The sequence below is a fragment of the Lissotriton helveticus genome, chromosome 8 (genome assembly GCF_964261635.1).
Source record: "Lissotriton helveticus chromosome 8, aLisHel1.1, whole genome shotgun sequence".
Classification (NCBI taxonomy): Eukaryota; Metazoa; Chordata; class Amphibia; order Caudata; family Salamandridae; genus Lissotriton; species Lissotriton helveticus.
The window spans coordinates 489,110,547-489,127,568 of record NC_136069.1 but is presented as its reverse complement, the minus strand read 5'-3'; the positions used below and the strand labels follow the sequence as shown (position 1 = coordinate 489,127,568).

The 17,022-nt window shown below is 48.9% G+C and overlaps 2 pseudogenes; both read right to left on the bottom strand.

Moving 5' to 3' along the window:
* Nucleotides 1–7,067: 7,067 nt before the first annotated feature.
* Nucleotides 7,068–7,203, bottom strand: LOC144774583 (5.8S ribosomal RNA; annotated as a pseudogene).
* A 1,868-nt stretch (nucleotides 7,204–9,071) lies between these two features.
* Nucleotides 9,072–10,741, bottom strand: LOC144774776 (18S ribosomal RNA; annotated as a pseudogene).
* Between the last annotated feature and the right edge of the window lie 6,281 nt (nucleotides 10,742–17,022).

Genomic DNA, 17,022 nt, shown 5'->3' with positions numbered 1-17,022 from the left:
GTATCCCGCATTTCATGGCTCAAATATATTTACTACTGGTACAATCTCTTGTTTGATTGTAATATTTTTCTTGAACCTGAGAATGTAGTTCTATTCTCCAAAAAAGAAATAAAAACAAGGTTTCTTATATATAAAATGGAGAACCGTGAAAAGATGTCTGGAAAGTTATCGAGTGTGGCCTTTTACCGGGACCTACAATTGAATATTGGCTTTCAATCTTATCTCTCCATTGTGACTCGAAATTCCCACCGTTTTGTTTTAACGCGCTTAAGATTGGGTATTGCACACCATTTAGTAGCTTTTCCTAAAATGAGATCTCGATCAGACTCTGTATGCCCATGTGATAACATTTCAAGACAGAGTTGCTGCCACTTTTTATTATTTTGTACATTTTATTCCTCATACAGGACATTTTATCTTAAACCTGTCTTTTTAAAAAAAACATGATTGTTCCACAAAAATAGCAATGAACCTGTTATGTTCTTTGGAAAGCCCAGACACATGCTTTTTTGTAGCGACATATATATTGAAATGTACAGCTGCCAGGAAAGCCATAGTCATCTGATATTATTTGACTGTGTTATATGAAATTTGACCTGTCTGTACATTCTAAATTGTATGTATACTTTGATTTAGGGTATATTTCTGGCAAGTTCTTGGATTTATTACAGTTGCATGATACAAATTTTAATGCATTCCAGGGTTTTTACACGATATAAATTGTTTTTTGTATTGATTATCAAATGGAAAACTGTTCATGAAATGTCGTGTTAAAAGGATTTATGAATGAAATATCCATTTTAGGCAAACTGATGATTTTTTTATAATTTAATTCATTGAAATGTTTATGTACTTGTTTTGCTTATATGGTTATGTCTTATAAACCGAATAAAACATTTTAAACTGAAACTGAAACTGGTATGTGTAGTCATTCAGACCAGTGGCTGTGTCTACTTTTGCAAGACGGGTTAAAATGTGATGCAAGAAGCTGGTGTCAATGTGTGAATATTTTTTGCACACTCATCAATAGGTGTGATGGCTACTAAGGCATTTGTGATAGGTGGACTATTGGATGATATTTTTTATTCAGCCAATTGGCCAAATGTTTCTATGTTTGCAAATTTTTATCTAAAATCAAGTGCATATGTATCTGAGTGTGTTGTGCAAGTGCTTTGAACTTGCTCCTAATCAGAGCCTCCTGTCTTGACTTAAAATTCCAATTTTTAGAGTTGACGTGTTAAAGAAAATAGAGATTTTAATAAAGACACAGAGTTTTGGATTATCACACCCTAATTTCCTGTCCTGGTGCAATGTGGGTGAATTAAAGAGATATTGAGTACAAACATAACATCAAATTAATGTTGATGAAGTCAAATTGTTTAATATATTTTATACTATGAGATGTTTGAGACGTCACAACTACCTTTATTCTTTACATTTATAATTAATAGTTTCTTCTTTGTTTCCACGCTATATGAAGACCCTGCAGTTGATTTTGGAATACTTCTACAGTTTGTGATGTTAGAGAGTCATTTGAGGATGATTGCAAAGTTCAACTTAGTTAATGTTTGAAGGAAAATACGACTTTGTTACATTAAAAAAGCATTACAGAGGCTGAACTCTTAATGTTGTTGAAGGTTGTTTATATTTATGGTCTATTGTTGCTATGGTAATGTGCTTTTAGGAAAGCATTAGAGGATACTGCACATAATCTGTTTTTAATAAAATCTTGATTTTCTTTTACACTTCTTCCTCTGAATCACAGGAACATGTTGTGGTAGAACACGCAAACTCACAAAACTGTGGTTACTTTCCCACCTTAACTACAGTCATGAAATGAATCCCTTAAATAACAAAAATAAGTCCGCCTTTAGGATGCAGCACCAGATAGAAACAGGGGAGGCTCCTCAACTAGGGCAGAGGAGCATGGCCCCACTGCTTTCTCACAGTGTGAGAAAGCCAAAACATAAAATGGTAATAACTTTTAGTAATTACCATTTTATGTTTGCTTTGTGCACTGTGGGTGGGTGGGTCAGCAGGGCTGCTCTGCTCCTTGAGCAGGGCAGGGGAGGAGTGGTTTACCCACTCCTGAATGAGCAAAGACTTTTTGGTCTGCCCTCTCGGGCCGCCCAAACCTGTCATGCACACACTCTGCCCCTCTCCATGCAGGCTGCATTGCAGTCTGCATGGAGAACATGCCCACCCCACAAGCCCCTGGCTGGGTGCCATCCTGACCAATCACAATGCTCATGCAGCGTTGTGATTGGCTTAGGGGAGGGAGCCTGGCTGCCTGCTCCTGTTCCTGTCAGAGGCAGGGGAGCAGGAGCAAAGAAGACGCAGGACCTGGTGGAAAGGTACGTTTAACTTTATTTCTTTTTTTAATTTCCCTGCAACACCCCCGTGATCCCCCGCAACCACAGCGACACCCCCATGAATCCCCCCCACAACCACTTGCGCCCGCCCCTCCCACTCATGAGCCATGCCGGCGGCTACTGTATAGGAAAACCCCTAAAATTGGAGTGGTTGCCGGATAGGAACTACTTCACGGGCAAATATATTTACTCTATTGGTAGAGAAGCAAAATAAGAAAAGTTAGTGATTGGGAAAGCACATTAAATGTATTTATATATGCATACATTTCACCTGGTACAGTGTAAATTACTGTGTATGTGAGTACACCTTGGCTTCGTTGCTAATTGCAAAACATCCAGACGCTCAGATCTAAAATAGGTGCAAGCATAAAGGAGCATATTTTTGTTTTTTCTTTTTTTATTTACTTGGATATTCTGGTTGGATTACGTAATTCATATTTAGCAGTTTTAAAATTAGATTAAGCTGCATTCCAATAATCACACAGTCAAGGATGCCTCCACCTAGAGAAACAATAAACACTTGTATTAGAAAATGTTAATAATTGTGACGTAGGAGAAGCACCAGCAAAATCTCGCCATTCAGTGTAGAGAAAAAATCCTGTTCTATTTACCTAGTCCTGCATTCCTAACAATCATCAATAGGAGGTGTTCTAGAATGTTGCTTTGTTTGATAATATCAGCTGGGGGTTTGAGATGCATTAATGTCATCATTCACTGCATGGTCCCTTTAACTTGGAACACATATTACTTTCTCGATAGGCTGTAGCACCAGAAGATTGTGACACCATCTGTGTCGTTTTAGCAATGTAAAGACATTTTGCATGTTTGGTATGAACAGGAATCTACAGGTGAAACACACTGCAATCCTGTCTAGACACTGCAAAGCTGTCACCTTACAAATGCACTGGTTGAAATACGTGGCAGTATGGGGTAAAATAAAGACATCAGAATGCCAAGCTTAGGTCCAGGAAAAGGCACCTAAAGTTCTATCGGGTATAAAAAATGGCAGGTGGGGTGGATGCCATAATCTTTCGTATCAAATTCTGTCTGTTTTCTGGCATGATTTTTTAAACATTGGTATTCAGGTAAAAATATCACACTTAAAGGATAAAACAAATCATTGTTTTTTCACCCATAACTTGCACAGATGTCTACTGGACATATTAAAATTTTTGATGAAGAAATTCATGGGGACCATGAAAAGATGTGTATTTTAAGAGATTCTTTATCTTCAGAGCTGTTTCGTCTCTCAGCGGCCTGTTTATCTTTGAGCTGTTCACGCTGACGTAGATAGCCTCTGCTGTTGTCCCTCCACGTTGTCCTGCCATGCAATTTGTATCCTACAGACATCCCCTGGTGGGGTTGCACTTTGTTGATGCTCCGTTTTTTCTAGAAGTTCTCCTGGTCTATCTTTTCTTCCATCTAATTCTCATTCCTCCCTTTCTCGCCATCTTAAATTTCGGACATCTGCTTCATTTTACTTTGGTATACATGCCTTATTTCCTTTACTTTTTAATTATATTTTGGCTGCCCTTTTACCCTTTTATCAGATGCATTTACTCTTAGTGTTCCATACATAACTATGTCTGGCTTGAATGTAGTTTCCCTTCATATTAGGGGGTTGAATCTAGGGGTGGGCAGAAAACCCCGCTCTGCCAGCGTAGCGCATAAAGCCAGCCACCGCTGCTCCCGGCCCAGACCCTGCTTCTAAAAGCAGACAGGCCGGGGAGAGCATCCCCGGGCCCAAGTGGACCCCCGTCCCCAGTGACCAGACCCTCGGCTGGTTTGCAGGATGGGGAGCTCCCGCACCCCGGGGCCCGCCGGACGGAGCACGAGACCCAGGCCCGGTCCTAGCTTCCGAACCCTAGCCAGTCCAGGGAGAGCCTCCCTGGGCCCCAGTGGACCCCTGTCACCAGCACCCGGACCTTCGGCTGGCTTCCAGGATGCGGGGCTCCCGCAGCCTGGGAACCTGGGAAGCAGCATGAGCCCCGGGCCCGGTCTCAGCTTCTGAACTCTAGCCAGGCCGGGGAGAGCCTCACCGAGCCCCGGCAGACCCCCATCACCAGCGCCCGGACCCTCGGCTGCCTACCAGGACGGGGGGCTCCCGCAGCCTGGGACCCTGGGATGCAGCATGATCCCCGGGCCCGGTCTCAGCTTCTGAACTCTAGCCAGGCTGGGGAGAGCCTCACTGAGCCCCAGCAGACCCCCATCACTAGCCCCGGGACCCTCGGCTGCCTACCAGGATGGGGGGCTCCCAAGCAGCCTGGGACCATGGGATGAAGCACGAACCCCGGGCCCGGTCGCAGCTTCCAAACCCTAAACAGGCCAGGGAGAGCCTCAACGGGCCCCGGCGGACCCCCGTCACCAGCGCCCGGACCCTCAGCTGGCTTTCAGGACGGGGGCTGACGCAGCCTGTGACCTTAGGATGCAGCATGAGACCCGGCCCCGGTCCCAGCTTCCGAACCCTAGCGAGGCCGGTGAGAGCCTCCCCGGGCCCCAGTGGACCCCCGTCATCAGCACCTGGACCCTTGGCTGGCTTCCAGGATGGGGCTCCCACAGCCTGGGACCCTGCAACGCAGCATGAGCCCCGGGCCCGGTCTCAGCTTCTGAACTCTAGCCAGGCTGGGGAGAGCCTCACCGAGCCCCGGCAGACCCCCATTACCAGCGCTGGGACCCTCGGCTGCCTACCAGGATGGGGGGCTCCCAAGCAGCCTGGGACCCTCAGACGAAGCACGAACCCCGGGCCCAGTCCCAGCTTCCGAACCCTAAACAGGCCAGGGAGAGCCTCAACGGGCCCCGGCGGACCCCCGTCACCAGCGCCCGGACCCTCAGCTGGCTTCCAGGACGGGGGCTGAAGCAGCCTGGGACCTTAGGACGCAGCATGAGACCCGGCCCCGGTCCCAGCTTCCGAACCCTAGCGAGGCCGGTGAGAGTCTCCCCCGGCCCCGACAGACCCCCCAGTTCCCAGCACCCAGACCCATGGCTGGAACCAGGTAGGGTTAAGCCCAGGACACGTCCTCGCCCATTTTTCTCGACTATTAAGCCCCCAAGTAGTGGGGGCTTACAGAACTTTGGGGAGGGACAAAAGTTGGAGTTAGCCTGGCTGCCAGCCCACCGGGCCATATGGTCACCCAGCCCGCAGGGCCATCTGGTCACCCAACCTGCAGGGCCATCTGGTCGCCCTGCCCACAGGGCCATCTGGTCACCCAGCCCACAGGGCCATCTGGTCACCCAGCCCGCAGGGCCTTCTGGTCACCCAGCCCGCAAGGCCATCTGGTCACCCAGCACGCAGGGCTATTTGGTCACCCGGCCCGCAGGGCCATCTGGTCGCCTGGCACGCAGGGCTGTCGGGTCACCCGGCCCGCAGGGCCATCTGGTCATGCAGCCAGGTGACCAGATGGCCTGGGATGACCCAGCACCCAGATGGCATGGGAGTGTGCTGTACCAAGTCACCCTTGGGTGGTTGGGCGCACCGAGGCAGCTGCTCTGGAGGCTCCTTCCCCGGGGCCGCTGCTTGCCTCCCTGCCCGACTTGCCCAGGGGCAGCGGGAAGGGGGGGCCCAGCCAGCCAAGGCCATCTGGTCACCCTGCTGACCCGCGAGGGATGGTAGCCCCCGTCCCTGCACCCCGGTGGGGCAGGGACTGGAGGGGGAGGTCCCCGTACCGGAGGGCACATGGTGGAGGCGGCCTCCCCTGGGCCCTCATTATCCCCCTCTGCGTCCCTTCCGCTGGCCCGGCGGCAGAGGGACCCACCCCTAGGTGTGGTGGAGGGAGGCATCTGTGGACGCCCATGCACGGAGAGACAAAAGCTTGGCTCAGAGAATGACTTTCAATAGATTGCAGCGAGGTAGCTGCTCTACTACTTACGAAACCCTGACCCAGAATCAGGTCATCTAGGAATGATTTAGCACGAGTGCCCCACGAACCACTTAGATGGAGTATACCACCCGCATTGGGCTGCACTCCCAAGCAACCCGACTCCGAGAAGACCCGATCCTGGTGCGCCGGGGGCTGCTACCGGCCTAACACCATCCGCGGGGGGAGCCTCGATCAGAAGGACTTGGGCCCCCTGAGCAACTCCGGGGAGTCAGTCTTCTGTACGTCACATTTCCCGCGCCCGTCGCTGGGCGGGGATTCGGCGCTAGGCTCTTCCCTCTTCACTCACCGTTACTGGGGGAATCCTGGTTAGTTTCTTTTCCTCCGCTTAGTGATATGCTTAAATTCAGCAGGTATCCACGTCTGATCTGAGGTCGTAGTCGGAAGAATGACGCCATAGCATCAAAGGGGGTTGCCAGGGAAGGCCAGGTCTCTGCTGGAGCAGGGGCCTGGCATCCCGGCAGCGCGCCCCCTCTTTACCCGGATTGGATCTGGAGGGGTTTCGTCGGCCCTGGGAAGCCGGCCGCAGAGGTGGGCTCCCGAGGCATGTGAGCGTGGGCAGCTGGTGGGACACCACAGACAGCCATGCGTTGCATGTAGCCAGGCACCCCGGGACGGGCCCAGGGGCGGACCGGTTGCCAGGCCCCTTTCTCGGGGGCCAAGCGCACCGGCGGTGTACCTCCGCGGCGGATCCGGCGAGGGACCCTGCCACGGGTGATTGGGGGGACTGACCTTGTGGGGGGATGAAGGGGAAGCGGAGCTAACCCAGCGACGGCCCCAGCCACATCCCGGGGAAACCCCGGGGCGATTGACAATCGAGCGACCCTCAGACAGGTGTAGCCCTGGGAGGAACCTGGGGCCGCAAGGTGCGTTCGAAGTGTCGATGATCAATGTGTCCAGCAATTCACACTAATTCTTCATTGACGCGTGAGCCAAGTGATCCACTTCCAAGAGTCACAGGCAACTTTTTTGAAAACGTTCACCCACCTGTGGGTGCAGGAGAGGCGGGAGGAAGGTGACGCCATCCGTCCGCCACCCATGCGGTGAGACAGTCCGGGCGCCCCGTTCAAGGCTTCCCCTCTGGGAGTCAGACTGCACCGTTGAGAGAAAAAAACATTGCCAGGTGCTTGGCCTGGGAGTCCCCCTCACCCACCCATGAGCAAGGAGGGGGATCCCAGTGCGATGGGAGCAGGCAGCCTTGCAGCCGCCGGTCCCTCTCGGGGTAACCGGGAGAGACCGCATGAGTCTTCAAACCCCTCGGTCCGGCCGCACGGGGCCAGGTCGAACCGGGAACCTAGAAACAAGGGAGGGTCGCTCCACCTGCACGTTAGCCGTCCATCGCCGGGCGGCACGAGCCGTGCCGGTGGGCTGGCGATCAGCCCACCCTCCCCTCACAGGCCCTTCGCCCCTTCTCTTCCAGGCTGCCCTGCGGCACGAGAAGGGCGGCTCCTCGGTCGCCCCGACCCCGGTCGGGCTGGGACTTGGGCATGGGAGGGCCCAGCCTACACCAGGGCCTTTCGAGGGAGGGGTGGTACCTGCCCAGGTTGCACTGCCAATCGGTTTACCCCCACCGCTCGGTGGGGGTCGTGCTAGGTGAACTTGGGTTCTGTCTCGGAGAGGGACAGGGGACAGGGACCGTCCCACATGCCTGGTCCCTCATGCATCGGTCGGGCCCTCCCCAGGGGGAATAGGCCCGCCAAAGACCCGGTCCTCACCCAGGTGCCCCATGCGGCCGCGGACCACTCCGCCAGCCGGGGTGCACCAGGGCAGGGCCGGGCCCTGTACCTAGGGTGCGTGCTATCAGGAGGCAGCCGAGGGCTTCGGGCTGGCACTGTTGGTCGTTCCAGCCGCTCCGCCGTTAATGATCCTTCTGCAGGTTCACCTACGGAAACCTTGTTACGACTTTTACAAGTCAAGTCAAGTCAAAAAGGCTTTATTTCGATAAAAATTATCATAAAAGCTTCACAATAAAAATACACAACTTCATTTGGTTAAAAAGAATAAAAAAGAATTACAACAATTTAGGCTTTAAAAATCATGTTTTTCAGATAAAAGAAGCGTATCATAGAAATTTGGTTAAAAAAGAATTAAACATTTTCTTTAAGCCTTTTACTTCTAATGCACCAGGCCCATGATAAAAATTTTGAAAGGGTGCAAACATACAGTGGGCGAGAGTCTGACATTAAGATGCGTAATGCCTCAACGTGATGCCTAGTCCCCAGCATGCGGCACAAATGCTTAAGCCATTTTCTTCTTGGTCGGGCATACTCCTGGCATTCAAACATAAAATGTGCCACTGTCTCTTGTTTAAGTGAACACGAAGGGCAAAACTCTGTAGTATGTACTGGCGATTTCCACCGAGATGTGAAGGCATACAGGGGAAGAGTTCCAATTCTAAATTTAAAGTAAAGGGTCCTATCAAATGGTTTCTCGATAATGTCAAGATAGAGTTCCCGAATTGGTAGATCCTTGAATCTCAAAAAGTCCTCCGTCAATCTGCCCAATGAACGGTTAGTGGACCGTTCAATCAGAATCCAATTCCAGTACAAAGTCTTGAGTGTTGCCTTTGGTGGAGATGCCTTATTTGCCCAAGCTTCACTTAAGCCCAAATTGCACAAAAGGGATTTCATGTCTCTTAACCATTTAATTCTGTGCCATCCTGGTAGTGAAATAATTTCAGAGAGCCCTTTCGCATATTTGGCGAGATCCGGGACACGCCACAACCGGGCCCAAAGGAGTAGGGGCCGGAACTTTGCTAGATCTTCAATAGGTTTACAACCTAAATCAAGCATTAATGGGGTCGTGGGGGTGCCTTGAGGAAGTGACATAATGGCCCTTACGACTTTTACTTCTTCTAGATAGTCAAGTTTGATCGTCTTCTTGGCGCTCCGCCAGGGCCGTTGCCGACCCCAGCGGGGCCGATCCGAGGACCTCACTAAACCATTCAATCGGTAGCAGCGACGGGCGGTGTGTACAAAGGGCAGGGACCTAATCAACGCAAGCTTATGACCCGCACTTACTGGGAATTCCTCATTTATGGGAAATAATTGCAATCCCCAATCCCTATCATGAATTCTGATCCGTTCAGTGTAGCGCGCGTGTAGCCACGGACATCTAAGGGAATCACAGACCTGTTATTGCTCGATCTTGTGTGGCTGAACTCCACTTGTCCTTCTAAGAAGTTGGACACCGACCGCTTGGGGTCGCGTAACTAGTTAGCATGGAGGAGTCTCGTTCGTTATCAGAATTCACCAGACAAATCGCTCCAATAACTAAGAACCGCAATGCACCAACGCCCACAGAATAGAGAAAGAGCTATCAATCTGCCAGTCCTTTTCGTGTCCAGGCATAGTGAGGTTTCCAGTGTTGAGTCAAATTAAGCCGCAGGCTCCACTCCTGGTGGTGCCCTTCCGTCAATTTCTTTAAGTTTCAGCTTTGCAACCATACTCCCCCCCGGAACCCAAAGACTTTGGTTTCCCGGAAGCTGCATGGGGGGTCATGGGAATAATGCCGCTGGATCGCTAGTCGGCATCGTTTATGGTCGGAACTACGACAGTATCTGATCGTCTTCAAACCTCCGACTTTTGTTCTTGATTAATGAAAAGATTCTTGGCAAATGCTTTCGCTTTGGTTCGTCTTGCGCCGGTCCAAGAATTTCACCTCTAGCGGCAAAATACGAATGTCCCCAGCCGTCCCTCTTAATTATGGCCACAGTTCCGAAAACCAACAAAATAGAACAAGAGTCCTATTCCATTATTCCTAGCTGAAGTATTCAGGCGACCGGCCTGCTTTGAACACTCTAATTTTTTCAAAGTAAACGCTTCGGACCCCCAGGACACTCAGTTAAGAGCATCAAAGGGGCGCTTTTTAACTGCAGCAACTTTAATAAACGCTATTGGAGCTGGAATTACCGTGGCTGCTGGCACCAGACTTTCCCTCCAATGGATCCTCATTAAAGGATTTAAAGTGTACTCATTCCAATTACAGGGCCTCAAAATAATCCTGTATTGTTATTATTGGTCACTACCTCCCAGAGTCGGGAGTGGATAATTTGCCTGCCTGCTGCCTTCCTTGGATATGGTAGCCCTTTCTCAGGCTCCCTCTCCGGAATCGAACCCTGATTCCCTGTTACCCGTGGTCACCATGGTAGGCACAGAAAGTACCATCGAAAGTTGATAGGGCAGACATCCGAATGTATCGTTGCCGTCACGGGACGTGCGATCAGCCCGAGGTTATCTAGAGTCACCAAAGCGGCCGGGCGAGCCCGGATTGGTCTTGGTCTGATAAATGCACGCATCCCGGGAAGTCAGCACTCGTCAGCATATATTAGCTTTAGAATTACCACAGTTATCCAAGTAACAGATGGAGCGATCAAAGGAACCATAACTGATTTATTGAGCCATTCGCAGTTTCACTGTACTGGCTGTGTGTACTTCCACATGCATGGCTTAATCTTTGAGACAAGCATATGCTACTGGCAGGATCAACCAGGTAGCCACACCTGCTGACAGGGTGGGGGCCACATGCCCATCTCCCCGACCGGCAACCTTTGCGCACCCCTCCATCTCCCGGGAGCCTGCCAGGGGAATGAGCCCACCCAACAGAGCGGGAGGGCTCGCTGGAGGGGTGTGGAGAGGTGCGGTCGCATGGGCACCGGCAGGCCCAGCCGTCTCTCCCAGGAGGGAGAGGTGGGCCGAGGCGCAGCCTGAGCGAGACTCAGGAGTGCCGGAGCCTGGCCGTGGCGGCACCCCTCGGAAGTCGTTCAGAGCTGCTGTGGAAATGTGCTGGGCAGAGAGGGGTGACGTTGTGGTGCGCAGCGCCTACAGACCTGCTGGGCAGCAGCATCCAAGGGCCAAGCGCCACCCGACCCCTTCCGCTTGGGTCAGACCACTGGGGGGGCACGAGCTACCGGGGGCCACTCAGCCTACGCACTGCTGGGTAAAGGGCCTCCCGCCAGGCAGCAGGCTCTCGAGTTGGACGGTCCATTCAGGGTGGAAGATCTGTGCTCAAAACAACAGCCGAGGCTGGCCAAGCAGTCCATCCCTAAACAGACCGAGAGTGCCCCATCGATCAGAGTACACTTGGGGCATCCCCTGGCAGGCCACGCTGCACAGGGGGTAAGCAGGCTAAGCATCCCCTGCCAGCCTGCTCCTGGGGCAAGCAGACTCGGAGAAAAAAGACCATCGGGAAGGGGTCGAGAGACAGGTGTGTACCCGGGCCCCTGGGGGCCTCAGCCGGCAGGCCCGGGTGCTGCCTTCCCCCGTCTCTGCATAGCTGGACCTCACGGAGGTCTGCCTGAGCAAACTTGGAGAAAAAGGACCATCGGAAGGGGCTGAGAGGCAGGTGTGTACCCGGGCAGACCCTCTCTGTATCAATCCAGAAGAAAATTACCCCCTTCTTGTAATCCGAGCACGCGAGGTGACAAGGTGCGAAAGTACCCGACCTCCTGGAGCCCTCGCTGGGATCAGGGAGGCAAATGGCCCCTCACCGGGACTTCCAGGATAGCTCGGCCATCTGGTCACCCCTTAGGAAAGCATTGCGTACGACCAGATGGCCGAGGGGATTGGTGCAACCAGATGGCCGGGACCGAAATAACGTCAATCTGCCTGCGCAGAGCCTTCGTGGGAGGGCTCCAGCATGCCCTTGTACGGCTCGGGTGCTGCAGGGCTCAGGGGCTGCAGGGCTCGGGGGCTGCAGGGCTCCGGGGCTGCAGGGCTTGGGGGCTGCAGCGCTCTGGGGCTGCAGGGCTCAGGGGGGCTCTGAAACCCCACGTTGGGCCTCAGGCACGGGAAGGACAACCGTAGCTCTCAGGCCCGGACGCTCGGGGGAGGACTGCCTGGAACATATGGAGCCCGTCCCAGGCACTTTGCCGCGCCGTGGTCCGGAGCCCCCTGGACGGAGGAGAAGTGTCGTCCGACCATAGCCCATATGGTCACCAGCAGAAAACCGTCAGCCCAGGAGGGGTGTCCCGGCATACCCTGCCCCTAGTAATCCGGAGTTAGGCTACCCCTCTTTCTGGGAACCTGCGCTCTCCGAGTTACTGTGGGGACCCAGGACACGGAGGCGCCCAACCTCCTGGAGTCCTCGCTGGGATCAGGGAGGCGAATGACCCCTCATTGGGTCTTCCAGGGAAGCCCGGCCATCTGGACGCCCCATTGGAAAGCATTGTGTGCGACCAGATGGGCGAGGCGAAAGGTGCGACCAGATAGCGGGACCAAAATAACGCCAATCTGCCTGCTCCGAGCCTCCACGGGAGGGCTCCCGCCTGCCCTTGCAGGGCTTGGGGGCTGCAGGGCTCAGGTGGGCTCTGAAACCCCATGCTAACCTTCCCCTTATATTACTTTTTTTCCCCTCTGCTTCTTACCTGACCCTCCAACCCCGCTTTGCTCCCCACATCTTCCTCCTTACTCCTTCCTCCTGTTCACTTTTTCCCACTTCATTCCCCTTATGGTTCTCTTCTCCCCTTACTTCCTCCATATCCCCTCCTCACCCCTATTTCCTCCCCCTTCTACTCTGACTGGTTCTTAATGTTACTGCCTATACCTTTGATTTACATCTATTGTTTCTTTACTTTTTGTTCTCATAACCTGCCTTTCCTTTATGTTTGAGCTGTATAATATATTCGTTTTTATCTTTTGTCTGTAAGGCGCTCTGATACCCTTGGGTCCTGCCAGCGCTATATAAAACTGTTTGAATAAATAAATAAATAAAAAGTAATACAATAACACTACAACAGGTCAGAATCAAATATATAATAAATAGATTTAAAAAAAGAATTTCAAAACCAAGAACCATCAGACTCGGATAAAGGGGGTAGCAAAAGTATAATTTTAAAAAGTAACCCAATAAATATCATGACAGATAATAAATATTATATATTAATCAAATATTAGTATACATCCCAGAAGTGTGGGGAAAAATGAAGCAACTACATGTATCACAACATAGACATATTTAGTTGTATTGCTTAAAAAGATAAAATGAATCAACAAGAGGAAACTGGGAAAGGGAAAGGAAAAAGAAGAAAAAGGACTAGGAGAAAGGCAGAAAGATAGAAAAGAAGGGGATAAAAAGGTGAGAAGTGACATCTGCAACATTGGTAAGAAAATAAGTTAAGAAATGGAATCAAAAGGATATTGAGCAACCAACCCCTGAGAGGACAAATTCATATAGTTGTCTAACAACCGCCAAACATTGCTAGATATTGAAGGTTAAATAAGCAATAAAGATACTTGAACAAAAAAAAAATGTGTTCTTACAACCTCTGAAACAGTAACCTGAGTGTGCGTAATCCATTCCATTTCAGGGCAACACCATGCAACGGCTGTGGTTTAGGGACCAGAAAATCCCTGGGGCAAGTTGATTTTATGGAATGACATCTCAAATGTATGTCACTGCTTACAATGTGATTGATCCACACTCACTAATGTGTAAAGTTCTTTAGAGACGGTTTTACAGTCAGTGTCCAAAGTAAGTCCAAAGTGACCTGCCGAAAGGAACCAACATGGGAGACATGATTTGCTAGTATATCTGCAGCGGGGACAGGTGATGCGGGGAATTCATTGCTTTGCAATGACAACCTCTCTTATTTCCTGGAAGACATTTATGAGTAACAGTGTGTGCTGTAGCTGAGTGGAAGGACATATTGCAGCTGACTTAGGGCAGCGAATTTCAGGGTTAGCAAACAAATGAAAAGATATAATCTGTTCGCAGCCCAGTCACAAGTAAACAAGTTTAGTTTTTATACAGGTGTATCGATTAAATCAGACGCGAACACAAGGTCAGAGTGGCCAATATGTATTTTGTTTCATAGAGCTGTTCATGAAATAGCTCTATTGTATTGTGCTCTGTCACCTACTGCCAACTTAAAAACGAGGAACATTTACGTAAGTAGATATACAGTAGGGAAAAAATAGGAAAAGGCTATAATAAATTGGCACATTTAAAATGAATGAATCATATCAAAAACAAAATATCTCTTGCGAAAAAACTGCTTTTAGTTGTTCTGCAGTTACAAATTGGGACTGCCTGCCTTCAGTGGCGCTGAAACAATTTTTAGAGGGGGTTTTAATGTCGCCAGTGTTAGATCACTGACGTCCCAGCGAATGTGAAAAATCCCACTGTGTTCACAATGAACAAATACAGGAAACGAGCCACAGCCATTCAGGAAAAGAGAAGCAAAGGTGTGGTATGTAGCCAGTGACGCGAATATATATTGCTAAACATGGTGTGGTACACTGTCCTTTACACACTACACATTTTCCCTTGAAATGGCCACAAAATCTGCACTCACAAGTAGTTTTACTGATACAACTATATAGTGCACAAATGATAATGTGTGGGAATCCGTTTTCCCTAAATATTTATTATTTACACATCACCAAGTAATGTGTCTTGATTTTCTTAGATCCTTTTAAAATCCTTCCCTTATGCTTCAGAATTACAAGAAAATGTGCTTCGGTATGGGGGGGGCAGATCTTTTGGGCATCCGGGTGCTCAAGCATGGAATAAACTATCTGCCTCCCTGAGAGCCAGAACTGACCTAACAGCTTTCAAGAAACATCTTAAAATGTGTCTCTTTAAGAATTAGTCGAGCCTCAGGGTCCTGCCACATGTACCGCTAGCACTTGGACACTCTTGTTTGAGTAGCTGTGTGCTGTACAAGATCCTTTCATTCATTCATTCATTTGTGCCATCTTAAGGAGTGATATATTTTGAAATAGTTGTAAAGTTCATTTACAGATATTTACATTTTGTTGTGTGTTAGAAAAAAACTGACATCCTACAGCTTTTCTTCCCTTTACTGCCGCAAGATTGTTAGATAGTTCGCTTTACAAAATCCTCTAAATTTGCAGATAGAGAAAGAAAAGTAAACACCAATCCCCATGTTAAAAGAATACATATCGTTTTGTCAGAAGATATAACCTGACAATATACCTCTGTCTATGAATGCACAGCAAATGTGACAAGATAAAAAGAAAATTTGAAGGCATCTTTATTGCTTATTCATCTTCTGAACTCCAGCATGGTTATTGTGTGGGTGCTGCAGTGCCCTCTGCACCTCTACCTCTCGCACCAAAAGCTCACCGTTTTCACATGTAGGAAATACCTGAAAACTCATTTCTATCTCTTTTAAAATTTGATTCACACCTCTAGCTCATAAATGATAGTCTCCATTCCAGATGTGTTGGAGTTATACTTTTACAATTGTCTCATGTAGAGCACTGTACTTACCTCTGTGGTAAACTTGGGGCCATATAATAACTAATGGCGATAACATTATCGCCACTTTAGCGGCAGGAAACTGCTGCTAAAGCGGCGATAAGGGGCTTGATAATATGCCCTTGTGAATTCCCATAGAAGCCCAGGTGTGATGTCCTTCACAACAGAACCTGGGCTTCTATGGGAATTTTCAAGGGCATATTATCAAGCCCCCTATCGACTCTTCAGCAGCAGCAGTTTCCTGCCGCTAAAGCGGCTATCATGTTATCGCCATTCTTGATAATATAACAAGATTAGGTAGTAGTGTTCACAAAGGAAACGTCCGCACTGTTCAATAAAGCATCAGTTTATACTGCAAGAAGTTAAAGGTGTGATGTATTATTAAGGATTCATATAAATTTGGGTGCTAAAGAGCCTCAATGCACCTACTACCTCAAGGTGCTATAGGAACACAAAACTGTGAAGCCAAACTCTGAAAATTGGGGATGAGGTTCTAATTACAGCACACCGTACAGTCAAAATATTTGAGTCCTGGCTTAAATAATGTACCCTTAGTAGACAAATTTCACTACTAAACACAGCATATGGACAAAGTCGCATAGGGAATAAGTGAGCAGGGATCAAAACAATCCACAATAATTTTAGAGAGAGTCCTCTTCTGATTTCATCAGGTCATTCTTTATTAATGTTCATAATTTCTTTAAAACATCTCCCAGCACGTAAATCGCCAACACGTGTTTCGTCTCACACAGAGATTTCATCAAGGCAGAAATTAAATAGGTAATTCCCTGTTACTCTACTCATAAATGGAACCACAGAAACAGGCGGCGAGATGTAGATAATTTGATCACGTAGAAATTAGGATTAGACACCTCCAGTATTTAGGATCCTCAATAAATAAGAGGAGTGAATACGCTCAGGGAATAAATCGCCACATTACTGATTCGACAGAATATTCAAATTGTAATGGAACCGCCACACCCAATTAGTGTATCGGAATCGACGTGTTAAACACAGCTATAGGTATAGCTCTTGGGCCCCTTTGTTATCCGATTCAGATGAGTAGTCCACAAAGGAGTTCTTAATACATTAATTAACGGCTCTGTTAGTTTCGAGACCAATACGTCTGACGCCGTTACGTAGGTAATACTTGTCCACAATTTAAGACCTTTCAAGAATTGCAACCCTGATAAGTCGCATTCTGAAAAATGACAAACGAGCTCAATCACTAGCTCGACCACCCGCAGCCATTCTTGATAATATGGCCCATTCAAATATTTCTATTTAACTCTGGTATGCCGGTTCAGGAGTATTAAATAAAATTGTTAAATAAAAAAGAAAAAAAAGACTTATTTTTCCTTCTTTTTTTAAGCTCCAACAGAGATGTTTTGCTCACTACATATACCATTAAACGTTTAAGTTAGAGAGTCAAATATAATCAATGAAATTATGCAACTTGAGGTTCACACAATACACTTACCTTTCTACCACAAAGGAATGACAAAATGGAGGATCATTTCATCTTCCCTGCTCTCCTGGAAGGAATAGTGTCC